At 33.0% G+C, this 13,172-nt stretch overlaps 1 protein-coding gene and 1 non-coding gene across 2 annotated transcripts in view; one reads left to right on the top strand and one right to left on the bottom strand.

Annotated features, from left to right (window-relative positions):
* Window positions 1–13,172, top strand: part of Rad51b (RAD51 paralog B) — a 574,557-nt gene that overhangs the window by 126,162 nt on the left and 435,223 nt on the right. The window lies entirely within an intron of this gene.
* Trnav-cac (transfer RNA valine (anticodon CAC)) lies at window positions 4,786–4,856 on the bottom strand. The gene has a single exon. It is a non-coding gene; the product is annotated as a tRNA-Val (tRNA).

Raw genomic sequence — 13,172 nt, 5'->3', positions numbered from 1 at the left:
TTTTAAAAAGAATGTATAGTTAGAAGACTAATACTACCTGATTTCAAGATTTATAAATCATAACTCAAGGTAGAATAGTAGTATTTAAAAAAAATTTTTTTTTTGGTACCAGGGATTGAACCCAGGGGCACTTAACTGTTAAGCTGTACCCCCAGCCCATTTTATTTTGTACTTTGAGGCAGGGTCTTGCTAAATTGCCTAGGACCTCACTAAATTGCTGAGGCTGCTTTGAACTTGCCATCCTCCTGGTAGAGTAGTATTAATGTTTAATGTAGAGATAGGGAAATATTTCTGTGGAACAGAATGGAGACTCCACAAACACCAACATATACATGGGTAACTTAGTTTTGACAAAAGTATAAAGGCAGTTCACTGGAGAAAAGCCAGTCTTTTAAATTGTAACAGATGGTACTGAACCAATTAGATATCCATGTGAAAAATAAGTTGTATAATATTTTACACCATATAAAAATTAACCCAAAAAATGGAGAAATAGACTAAAATGTAAACCCTAAAACTATAAAACTTCTAAAAGAATAAATAGGAAGATGGGCCGGAAATGTAGCTCAGTGGTAGACACTTGCTTAGTATGTATGAGGCCCTGTGTTTGATCATAGTACCAGTGGAAGGGGGAAGAGCAAACGGGAAATTTTTTTTTTGTTGCAAAGCTTTGCTATATTTGCCTCCAAAGGCTCAGTTGATAAAAAGACAAATTGATAAATTGAACTTCATCAAAATAAAAAATTTCAGCTCTTCAAAAGAGAATGAAAAGATTTGTCACAGACTGTGAGATAATATTTGCAAGATATAGTAATGTGATAGAGGACTTTCAGCCAGAATATATAAGGAATTTTCAAAACTCAATAAAAAAAACAAGCCAACAAAAACAGAAAAAAGATTTTAGCAAACATACCACCAAAGAAGATACATGGATGGTAAACACATGAAAAGGAACCCCACATCATTAATTATCATGGAAATGTAAATAAAAACTGCAATGTTTTTATTTATACAATACCTATTAAAGTTAAAGTGAAAAAAAAATCTTATAAAAGTGTTGATAAGTATGTATGTGGAGGAACTAAAACCCTCCCATCTTGCAGGTGGGAAAGTAAAAAATAATGACAATGACAGTATTACGTTTTGTAAATGTCAAATGGTATGATTGGTAGTCTATTAAAATGTTCAACACATATCTACTATATGATCCAGCTTTCCACTTAGCTTTTTACCCAAGATAATTGAAGGTATAGAAACAAAAACTTATATACAACTGTTTTAGCAGTCTTATTTGTAATAGCCCCAAACTGCAAGTCACCACCAGGTCCATCATCAAGTGAATGAGTAACAAACTGTAGTATAGACATACAATGGAAGACTACTCAGTAGTCTGTGTTGCCCAGGCTGGTCTTGAACTCCTGGGCTCAAGCAATCCTTCTGCAGCAGCCTCTCATAGCTGGAATGACAGGCATGCACCACTGAGACGAGCATCACCTAGGCTTTTTTTTGTTGTTCTTTTTTTTTTTTTTTTTAATTTTAGCTTAAATGTTCATTAAGCTAAAAAATACATTTTGGAGAAATTAAAAGTTGCTAGTATTGTATAGTCAGTTCCTATGATCCATTCACATGGTAACATTTTGCTATTTTTTTTTTTTTGTCTCTTAAGTGTGTGTGTGTGTGTGTGTGTGTGTGTGTGTGTGTGTGTATGTGTACTTTTTACTGTACTCTTGTTCTGAACCACTTGCTAGTAAATGGCAGAGATTGGGACTCTTTATCCTAAATACTTTAGTATATATCTTTTTTTTTTTTTATTTTAAAGAGAGAGAGAAAGAGAGAAAGAGAGAGAATTTTAATATTTTTTTTTTTTTTAGTTTTCGGCGGACACAACATCTTTGTTTGTATATGGTTCTGAGGATCCAACCCGGGCCGCACACATGCCAGGCGAGCATGCTACTGCTTGAGCCACATCCCCAGCCCCAGTATATGTCTTTTAAGAACAAAGACATTCTTTTACATAAGCATGGTATATTGATCAAATTCAGTATTATATATTGTTAAATTTGCCTATCTTCCCAATACAACTTTTTTTAGCAGCTTTTTTGTGTCTTCTATATAAGGATTGGTAAATAGAAATTTCATTGTCATATCACTTGTGTTTGACAAGTGTTTTTAAAAAACACTGACACTTATTAAAGGCCCAGAATTTTGTATAATGCCTCATATGGAATTGCATAATTATTTCCACTGTACCTTGGTTCTTTTTCTTGTTGTATTTTAGTGCTGTGGGTATGCACACGTGTATACTGGTATATACCTGCATGCTATACTTTATTTAGGTTTATGTTGAGTCTTTTCTAAACTAGATTATAAATTTTTATAGATAGATAATTTATCCTATAATTTTAGTTTCCATACTTTCAGGCACATGTAATACTTAATTTGTAATAAAAATTAAATATATTTAGTAAATCAAAAGTTCTTACATATTTTGTAGTTTAAGGGGAGAGAAGGACATATCAGATTAATGAACTCAAGAGTAATTAAAGATGTCAAAGAGCACCAATGTAACAATACAGGCATTATGTTTTGTTTTATTGAGTCTTGAAGAAACTTGAATAGTCCAAAGTGTAATATCATATACACACAAACACTGAATTCTGTACTAATTCACATGTTATTTCTTTTCATCATTCCTTTGAGGAAACCCTTTGCAATTGTTGACTTCCTTTCCATATACGTGTTCCAAAATAGCTTTCCCATCTGATGTGGTATTTTAGCAGACAGTGAAATTGGAATGAAACATCTTAGACTTTTTAAAATATGTTTCTCAAGACTAGAACTCTCAGGTTGTCAAGAAGAGGTCTTTTTTAAAATATTTTTTGTTGTTGTTGTTGTAAATGGACACAATATCTTTATTTTTGTTTATTTATTTTTATGTGGTGCTGAGGATCGAACCCAGGGCCTCGTGCATGCAAGGCAAGCGCTCTACCACTGAGCTATAACCCCAGCCCAAGAAGAGGTCTTTTATTATCAAATAAATGTGGTTCTAAGAAAATGACTCAATCGAAGTTTTTAAGGATGAGTACAGATAGGATATTGTTCATATTGAAGTCAGCATCTGAGAAGGTACATTGTAGCCTTTTAGAGGCTCTGGTTTCCCTGCAGCTCATCTTTTATTTGTTAAGGTCCATAATAAACTTGAATTTATTATTCAGGATTATTTAGGATTTTTAATCTGTAAGCATTCAGGAACTCTTAAAACATTGTGTTTAATTTTTTTTTTTTTGGTAGTTGTAGATGAACAGAATTCCTTTATTTTATTTGTTTATTTTTATGTGGTGCTGAGCATTGAACCCAGTGCCTCATGCATGCTAGGCAAGCGCTCTACCACTGAGCTACAGCCCAGCCCAAAACATTGTTTTCTTCTGTTTTAATGAAGAATGTTTAGTACACAGGTTTTCTTAGTATTGACTTTCATAACTGTCATCTGAGGCGGTTATCTCAGTTGATTTTTTATTTCTGAAGGCCTATTCTAACTCTACACTTATCTGAACTTACTGAAGAACTCCTCATTACTCAGCACATACTTTTGTGAAGAGATTCTTAGGAGTAATGGCTGACATTCTCCATATTGTGGTTTGTCTGTTGTGTATGTGCCTGTGGATAACTTGGCAATCACTCCCTCAGCAAAATACCAGCCAGTGTGGTTCAGCCAAAGTTTAAAGGAATAAAATAACTGCAACAGAAGGGTTTTCTTTCTTTCTTTCTTTCTTTTTTTTTTTTTGTATAATGCTGAGTGATACTATTCTTGGTTCTTTTTTATTGAATTGCTTAGGTAGTAGGTAGTGTTTCATTGCCATAGTTGGTATTAATAACAAAACAATCAACCACCAGCAAATGGGAATACCAGCAAATTCAGATTATGTACTTTTCACATATGAGGCTAAGAACTCTTCCTTTAACTAAAAAATGTGTGCTTAGATCAGAATCTGATTTAGAGAATGAAAAACAACATATTATCTATTCTTTCTAGGATCAAGTTTAATGGAAAACTGGTGGTTTACTAATTTTTTCACACACATAATTTGAGAATATTTTTTATGTTTGTCAATTTTTTTGAAAGTAGGGTTTTGGGGGCTTATTTCAACTGCAGTAGGAGGAGGTACTGATTCACCAAATTGTGTGAATTAAAGGCATGATCAAGGAATAGGCCATTGAAAATGATGGGCCTACAGTATTAAAAGTGCTTTGATCTTCTGTTTTGACACACTGAGTTTATCTTTAATTATATGTGATGACATTTGATTACTATACACTTAGACTATTATAATGTGGTTTGTAAAATGTAGTTTATAGTATGTAATAACTTCAACACCCGTTTTTTTTTGTACTTATGAGTATGCAGAGTGATGTTTTAGTTTAGTTTTGTTTAAATGAAAATTGTTGGACTTTTGAATTAGCAGACATTTAAAAAATAAGATATTTAGCAGTCAGGCAAAGTCTAGTTCCTGTAAAGTAGGGATTAGGAGTGTTCCTGTGACACCTGGTGTCTTATTTTACAGAGGTAGCAGAATTATCTGTGGCGGTTTCCTGATCTTTCCACTAACTTGCTGCTTTACTGCAGGTAAATCACTTAAGTTCCCTGAACTTTTGAAAAATGAAAGCCCTAGACTAAATGATATCCAAGGTTTCAGTAATGAAAGTATGCTTCTCCTATTCTAGGATGTCTGTAATGGGCATAGTATGCATGACATACAATAGAATTTCCAGACACTTTTTTTTGGGTGGTGGTGCTGGGAATTGAACCCAGGGCCTTCTGCATGTGAGGCAGGCACTCTACCAGCTGAGCTATATCCTCAGCCCCTCCAGACACTTAAAAAAATATTTTTGTTGTAGATGGACACAATACCTTTATTTATTTGGTGCTGAGTGAGGATTGAACCCAGTTCTAAATGCTTGTGAGGCAAATGTTCCACTGCTGAGCTACAACCTCAGCCCCTTGAGACATGTTTTTTAAAAGAAGAATATTTTTTAAAAATTATTGTGTCAGTTAATGATTTTTGGTTTTGCGTTTTGATGTGGAAATGAGGTACTGAAAAAAGGAAAAGAACAATGACTTTTCCAACTTCCAGGGAGGGGCAGTAGGGTAGTGGGTTACCCTGCTGTAGGCAGCAGGTATAGACAGCACTTTCAGTTGGAATTTCCTATATTATGCCAGTATGTTCATCTTTGGGATCTGATACTTTTCTTTGAAATTGTCTGCTTTGCTTGCATTTACATGTCTAGCCCTGGATTTACCCCAATTTAGGCAATTAAATATCCCACTTCTGAAAGGTCTTTAAAAGTTTGAGTCTAATTCTAATTCTCTAAGTGAAATGACAAAGTTATTCTTATTTTTCAAATAGTAGATAGATATAATAATTTGACCTTTAAAACCATTGAATCAAATTTGCCAATGTTTCTTATGGCAAAAAACAAAGCCAAAACTAACAAATCCTCCAAGCCCAGTGAACTATTTCCAAAGCATTACTAGGGGCATAATATTCCATGTGTCTCTATCCTGAGTTTGCTCATTTTTGCCATACCCCAGTTCTTTTCTTTCTAAGAGGTAAAAATCTTATATTGTAAAAAGTCTGTCTCATAGAAATATTTGGTATGATTATATACTGCCTAAGAACTAAACAGTGGTGCTTTGGTTTGGATTTATTTACTGACTGGTCATAGTAGGTTTTGCCTATAAGAGTACTTTGAGATTTTTTTGAACTAAAAGCATACAACTATATAGAGTTTGTGCCAAGTAAATGACACAGAAAACCCCAGAAAGGTATGATATTACAGTTGCATATCAAACTATTCTTTTCTGTTCACAGATTATAGTTGTGTTAAAATTTTATTAGCTTTTATTTCTTTCTGGAGAGTGTGTAAAAGTGAAGCCTTACTAGAAATCATTTCATGATAGTTAACTGTGGACCATATACTAATGGAGAAGAAAAGTAATCCAGATAATCTCAAACATTAGATAACTATTGCTCCTCTTGTTTGGTTCAAAGAACATGGGGGAAAAGCAGTTAGGAATCAGAGTTGGGTGTTTAAATCTGAAAAACCCATTTTTGGTATATCCCCTGCCACAGCTCTGCAGCCTGGGAAAGATCCCTGAGATGGAGTCCTAGGCAGGAAAATGATAGGGGAAAGAGCAGATTACAGAGCCTAAGGCAATAGCACCTGAGGTTCTCTTTCTTGTTTACTATAGCTGGTGAGTATGAAGTGAACCTCAGTAAAATTCCAGATTAGGTCATTTAGCAGACGGTTGTTGAGTACTCAGGAGGAAAAATGATGATCTCTGGGAGCCAGCCTGAATTAATTTTTTTTAGAAGTTATGGTGGATTAAGATAATTTCATTCTTCTTTAGAAATTTGTTAGACTGTTGACCATACCATATAAGTGCTTGAATTTTATAAATCTTTTTGACATGGCTTATCTTATGATATCACTGTAGGCATGATGGATGAGAATGCTATTACAGTTATGTTGGTATGAAGCTGGTTGAACAACCATCTAAAAGAGTGTTAAGTATGAATGTATGTTAACCTGGAGGGAGGGTCTTGAGATAATAAGAAATCTATTTTTAACTTTCTGTTACATATATATATATATATATATATATATCTGATATACTGATCAAATTTGTAATTCATATGCAGTTGGGAAGGATGGTTCAATTATTAGGTGATGGAGACAGGAATCAGACAAGGCCAAACATGCTGGGTTGATTGGCTTAACCAGTATGATAAAATTTACTGAGAACAAGTTCATAATGCAATGTATGATGTTATGTATTTTGGAATCAGGGAGAAATGGCTTAGATTTAGGGGTAGAAAAAAGATAATATCTTAAGTCAACTGCAAACTTAATATGAGCAATAATGTTGTCATGTTCCTTTCCAAAATTGCATTATGATCTTAGGCTATATTAATAAGAGTGTCTGGAACAGGATTGATGATAGTCTTCTTTCTTCCAAGTCAGATTATTCTGTTCTTTTTTTTAAATGTACATTGTAGTTTTTTTTAAAAAAATTTTCTAATTAGTTATACATGACAGCAGAATGCATTTCAATTCATTGTACATAAATGGAAGCATGTGGGCAGGAAAGGTTATTCTGTTCTTTAAGCACATTCAGAAGAAAATGGCTAAAACAATAAGTTTTTTTTTTTCTTTTCCAAATAACCAAACTGAAGAAAGAAAGATGTTTAACCTTTAAGGGGTCATAAGTGCCATCTCCTAATATTTATTTAAAGAGCATTTCTACAAAAGGGAGGTTAAAATGAGATTGTGATGTCCCAGAAAGCAAAATGATGACCAGTTATTTGATGGTATATGGAGATATAAAAGGAGAGGTCTCTGTTTCTTAACTGATCCCCACCCCCTGCACCCTCCCCCACCCCCCAAAATGGAATGGACTGCACTGTGTTGGGAATTAAGTAGTGATTTTTCCAGGGAGTTGTTGAACTACCTACCTCTGGGCATGTGATAATAGAAGAAATGTAATCATCAGATAGGGAGTAAAATTAGTTGATTTATAAAATTCAGTCTGACTCTTTTTGGTGGTGTGTTCCCTATAACCAGTCTTACTCCCTGTCATTTGGCTAAGAAACAGAGAATCTCTTTGATCATAAATGGATAAATTGGAATATGTATATGTTATTATTAAAACATGTCTGTTTGCTTTTGCAAGGTGCTTTATTCTTGTCTACTCTTAAAATGTCTTTCCGAAGTTAAAAGGACTTAACCTGTGAGTTTAGAAGGGAGAATAATGTTCTTTCCAGGAGACATTATTTATATTTGACACATTTTAATTAATACTAAAATCAAAGTGATCATACTTTAACTGTAAGAGGATAATAATATAGGGTGAATATATATGACGGAATAGCCAAGGTCATTGGCTCGTTCTTACATTTGTTCTTTTATTCACTCATTAATTTATATATTTTTTTGGCTACCTGTTAAATGCTAGTCACTCTGTTGGGTGCTAAGGAAGTTGAAATGTACTACAGTTTCTCTTATCATTTATTTAAAAAATCTGTTACTAGACTCTCTTACTTATAATCTTCCAAGAAACATTTTCATTAAAAGAGTAAGTATTACTGATAAAGAAATAAAAGAAACCCTGGAACACCCTGATATTAATTATGTCAGCTACTTTATGAATTCATACAAAAACTACACCTTTATGTACATTTTCAGTATTAATATTAAGTTGAAACTGAATTCTGAGGCAGAACTTGTTTTTTCAGAGTTGTTTCAGTTATTGTCAGAATATTCTATATTTCTTCTTTGAACTATCATTAATTTCCATGTTACTTTTTGAAAGGAAAAATAAAATACCATGTTAGTGTTTTAAAAGTACACACTAACCTCTTTTTCTTTTTCAGAAAAAAAAAAAAAAAAAAAAGCACCAAAAAACTATTTTTGCTCTCTTGGCTAAATAGGTTTTTCAGCTAGCTTTAATTTTAATGTTCATCATTTCTAGGTAGACAAGAATGATCTTGAAAAAAGAAAACTTTTGAAATATTAAGCCAACAAAGGCATTGCCTGCAGGATAAGTTAATTAGTTGAACATATTCACTGGCTATATGGCCAAGTTTTATCTTTGATTTATTCTAAAATAAGATGGTTATGGTGTTGTCTTTCATCTTAAAAGTATACCCTATTAACAGTAGCTTATAAATCATTATCAAACTAGGTAGGGTAAGTTGATAGACCCTAGTTTTATAATTAGAAATATAAAATGAGATATCAGTGCTTCTTTGTGTAACAGTAGTAAAAAATGGCTTAAGGCAGCGGTGGGGTGGGGTTCTGTTCTTTATCTTCCAAGTCTTATCTAAACACATCTAAGACAACTGCTACTATTATAAGGTCTTTCTCTGGTTTTCCAGGATTCTTTGGCAAAATGTTAGCCCCTACCCATCAATCATCCCATTCCTAATTCATGGTCTTCTCTGACTTTTCCCATAGTTATCTCAGATTGCAGAGAAGTAGAAAAACCATTTGTACATCCATGTTTATGGCAGCATTTTTAAAAATAGTTGAAAGGCAGAATCAACCCAAATGTTCATCAAAAGAGAAAGGAATAAATAAAATGTGGCATATAAATATAATGGAAAATTATTCATCATTAAAAAGGAAATTCTGACACATACCACAGCACGAATGAACCTTGAGGACATTATGCTAAGTGATACAGGCCAGTCAAAAAAACCAAATGGTATATGATTCCACTTATATAAGGTATTTAGAATAGTGAAACTCATTGAAAGTAGTACTCTGTCCTGAAGATTCCTATCCTTTAAATTCTGAACTCTGTTACACTAATACAACAAGACCTTTGCACTCTGGGTGGATTATCACTCTCTGTGTTGCATCCCCAAAATTGCTACCAGTTAGACATTAGGATGATTTGGGGGCTGACATTGTACATTTTCCTATGCTGACTTTTGTCCAATATGTGACAATAATTTCTTTGTATATTTCCCCAATTTTCTCATTGTTTATGGTAGGAAAACGGGACTGATCCTAGTTAGTGTTGTGGCTAGAATTCCAGGTGCTAATTTTTGACACTACAAAAGTACTATGTGATACATAAATACTGTCATTGTTAGGACAGGAGGATTCAAACCTAATAGAAGATAGGAGCTATCTTGCTCCATCATCTATGAGTAGACTGGTAATAAACTCATTCTAAGCCTGTAATAAGGCACAAAATAGAAACAGCATGAAATTATATAAAAACAATGGAATTTGAAATCACATAGGCTTAGTTTAAATCTGAACTCCATGACATTATTGTGTTTCCATTCTGTTATGGAGATAACTAAACTTTGTAGTATTGTCTATAAGATTAAAATGAAGTTTTTTAATAGAGCACTTGGTTTGCAGCAAAAGTTCATTAAGTGCTGTTTCTTTTTCTTTTTTTTCTTTTTTTCTTTTTTTTTTTACCTTATAGTTAACATAGAAGGAACAGTTAATTTTATTACTGTAGAATTCTTCAGAGAGGCAATGACATTTAAATTATGCCTGGAAGGTTGAGTAGCAAGGACATTCTACTTTTAAGAAACTGAATGGAGCAAGAGCTCACAGGTATAAAAGGTGGGGAAGCTTGCAAATAAACTTAGGAAAATTAGCATAGTCCATAACTTTAAGAAAAGCAGTTTATACCTTTAAAAACAATCTACTAGGAGGAAAGTAAAAATGAAGGTAGAAAAGAACAAACAGGAAATCTAACCCATAGTAAAAGTATACTTCCTTAGGCCATTCCTATTTACTGCCATGACTAATAAATTTGGGAAGGCTTGTGGAAAATTCCTGTGGGCTGGTATTTTCTTAACCACTATTCGAGACTGCTTTAAATTGGTATTCTAAGCTGATCATTTCATTAATATTAAGTTCCAGACCATGGTCCCAAGTTTCCAAGAGTTTGTCCAACTATTTTTCTTTGTTATCTGTTTCCTTGGGTTACTTTGTTGTTGTTTTTTTTCTTCCTTGTCCTATTTCTTAGATTTTCTAAGTGATTGATAATGTGTGAGTACTACAGAGACTTTCTGAGACTCTAGTATGTTCACTTTTATTATGAATACTCTCAAGGACTTCATATAGCATGTAACTAATGTACATTGCTCTTAGTAGGAATTCTAAACTTACGTATTTTATTTCATTGAGGTTAAGATTTGTCTATTTTTTTATTTTTAAAGTATTAGTTTTTTGCACTATCAAGAATCAGATGACAGGTTGGTTGTAGCTCAGTGGTGGAGCGCTCGTATGTATGAGGCCCTGGGTTCCATCCTCAGTACCACATAAAAATAAAATAAATAAAGATATTGTGTCCAACTACAGCTAAAAATAATAGTGATAACAAAGGAATCAGATTACTTCCTGGACTGAGTTTGCCTCATTTCTCTAGTGGGTAACTTATCTGACCTTTAGATTTAATTTTGTTTTGGTATGTTTTCAGAAGCTCTGGAATGTTTTGAAAAAAAAAAATGATTATGGTGAAGAGCTGTTATCCCTGAAAATGATGAGACCAGAAATGGGAAAAACAAAAGTCAAATATCTTCCTTGAAATGTGGATTTCAGTTATAAACAGTCCTTCTCTTCTGCCTCTAACACCAGTAATTTAGAAGTCTGTTTCTTGCTCTTTGTAGTAAGTGCTTGCAAAGAATCTTATCCCCAAAGATTTTTCACTTCATTTTTTTGTTTGTTAAAATTATTCATGGGTTTTTGATAACATTTTTAAGTGGGAGTTATTTGGTTGTTGTATCAGACGATTTTTCTGATTTCTAAGTTGAGAAAACTTGATTTCTTATTAATGTGCTTTGCAAACTTTTTTTTCATATTTTCCATGGAGAGAATCATATAGTGACAATATTTTCTCTTCTTTTCCAAATCTCATACTTTTAAAATTTTTGAGTAGAAGCAGTGATAGTCGGAGTTTGTCTTGTTTCTAATTTAAAGAGACTCCTGATATATAGTTTTTCATGTTGCTAGTTTGGTCAAAGTTCTGTTCTTTTTTTAATATTTATTTATTTTTAGTTGTATTTGGACACAATACCTTTATTTTATTTATTCATTTCTATGTGTTCATTTCTAGTCACTCTAGTTGGTATGTTAGGTGTCATAGTGTGCTGTTAATTTGTTGGGGATCTAAGCCAGGGCCTTGCACAAGCTAGGCAAGAGTTCTACTGCTGAGCTACAACCCAGCCTAGAAGTTCTTTTCTTAAGTAGTATGTCTAAATAGAATTTTACAAATTTTTTTTCTCTCTTGAGCTAAGTCATATGAGTTTTTTCTTTTATTCTGTTAATATGGCCAATTATATTAATGGATTTTCTAGTGTGTTAAGCCACTTTTAAATTCCCAGAGAAGATGGGGAATTTTAAATTTTAATTTCTTTAAAATTTGGTTATTTTAAAGAATATATTGGTGGATTTCTTTTGTAATATTTTGCTGAGGAATGCTCTATTTTATTATTTTCTATTCTGTGGGAAAATTTATATAATAATAGAATTTTTCTACATATATGTACAGTAAAAATTATCTCTATACTGTGTACCTGATGAAAAATTTATGTGGAAATTTTTGTTTTAAGAAAATTTTAACTGAAGTATTACACATACCTACACACATACACAAGTCATAAATATAAAGCTCAGTGTTCAGTGATTTTTTCAGATTGAAAAATTTCATATAACCTGGAATCCACAGCAAGAAATTAAAAATTACCAGTATCTCAGAAGCCCCTGTTCTTGACCCTTTAGCCACTGCCTTCTCCAGTTGACCGCTATCTAGTTTCTAAAAGACAGATTAAGATTTTTGTTTGTTATATTTTGAACTCTATACAAAAGAAATCATACAAGATGAATTCTTTTATATTTATGGCTTCTTTCATGCAACAGTGTATTTGTGAGCTTCATCATGTTGTTTTGTATGGTTATGGTTCATTCATTCTTTTGCTGTATAGTATTTTATTGTGTAGATAATTATACAGTAGACCACACTACATTTTATGTATCCATTCTCGTATTAATGGACTTTTGGGTACTTTCTACCTTTTGGCTAATACAAATAGGACTGCTGCAGACATTTTGTTGGACATATTTACACATTGTCTTTTACCTAGGAGTTGAATTATTAGGTCTTAGACTATACATATGTTCAACTCTAATTATGTTGCTAGTTAAATTGTTGAACTAATTTGCAGTCTTACCAATAGTGTTTGAGTACTGCTTACTGCACATTCTGTTTATTTTTTAATTTTTCATACTGGGGATTGAACCCAGGAATGCTTAACTACTGAGTCATACTTCTAGCCCTTTAAAAAAAATTATTATTATTTTAAAATTTTGATACAGATCTTGTTAAGTTGCTTAGGTCCTCATTAAGTTTCTGAGGCTGGCTTTGGATTTGTGATCCCCCTGCCTCAGCCTTCTGAGCTGCTGAGATTATAGGCACATGCCACCATACCTATATACTCCACATTCTTGTTGAAGCTTGATATTTAATTATTTTATTCTAGCCACTCTAGTTGGTATGTTGGGTGTCATAGTATGCTGTTAATTTGCCTGTCCCTTATGATTAAATACATTAAACAGTCTTTGAATATGCCTCTTGGCCTCACCTC

This window comes from Callospermophilus lateralis, chromosome 3, assembly GCF_048772815.1.
Source record: "Callospermophilus lateralis isolate mCalLat2 chromosome 3, mCalLat2.hap1, whole genome shotgun sequence".
NCBI classification, from domain to species: domain Eukaryota; kingdom Metazoa; phylum Chordata; class Mammalia; order Rodentia; family Sciuridae; genus Callospermophilus; species Callospermophilus lateralis.
This window is presented reverse-complemented; position numbering and strand designations above follow the sequence as displayed.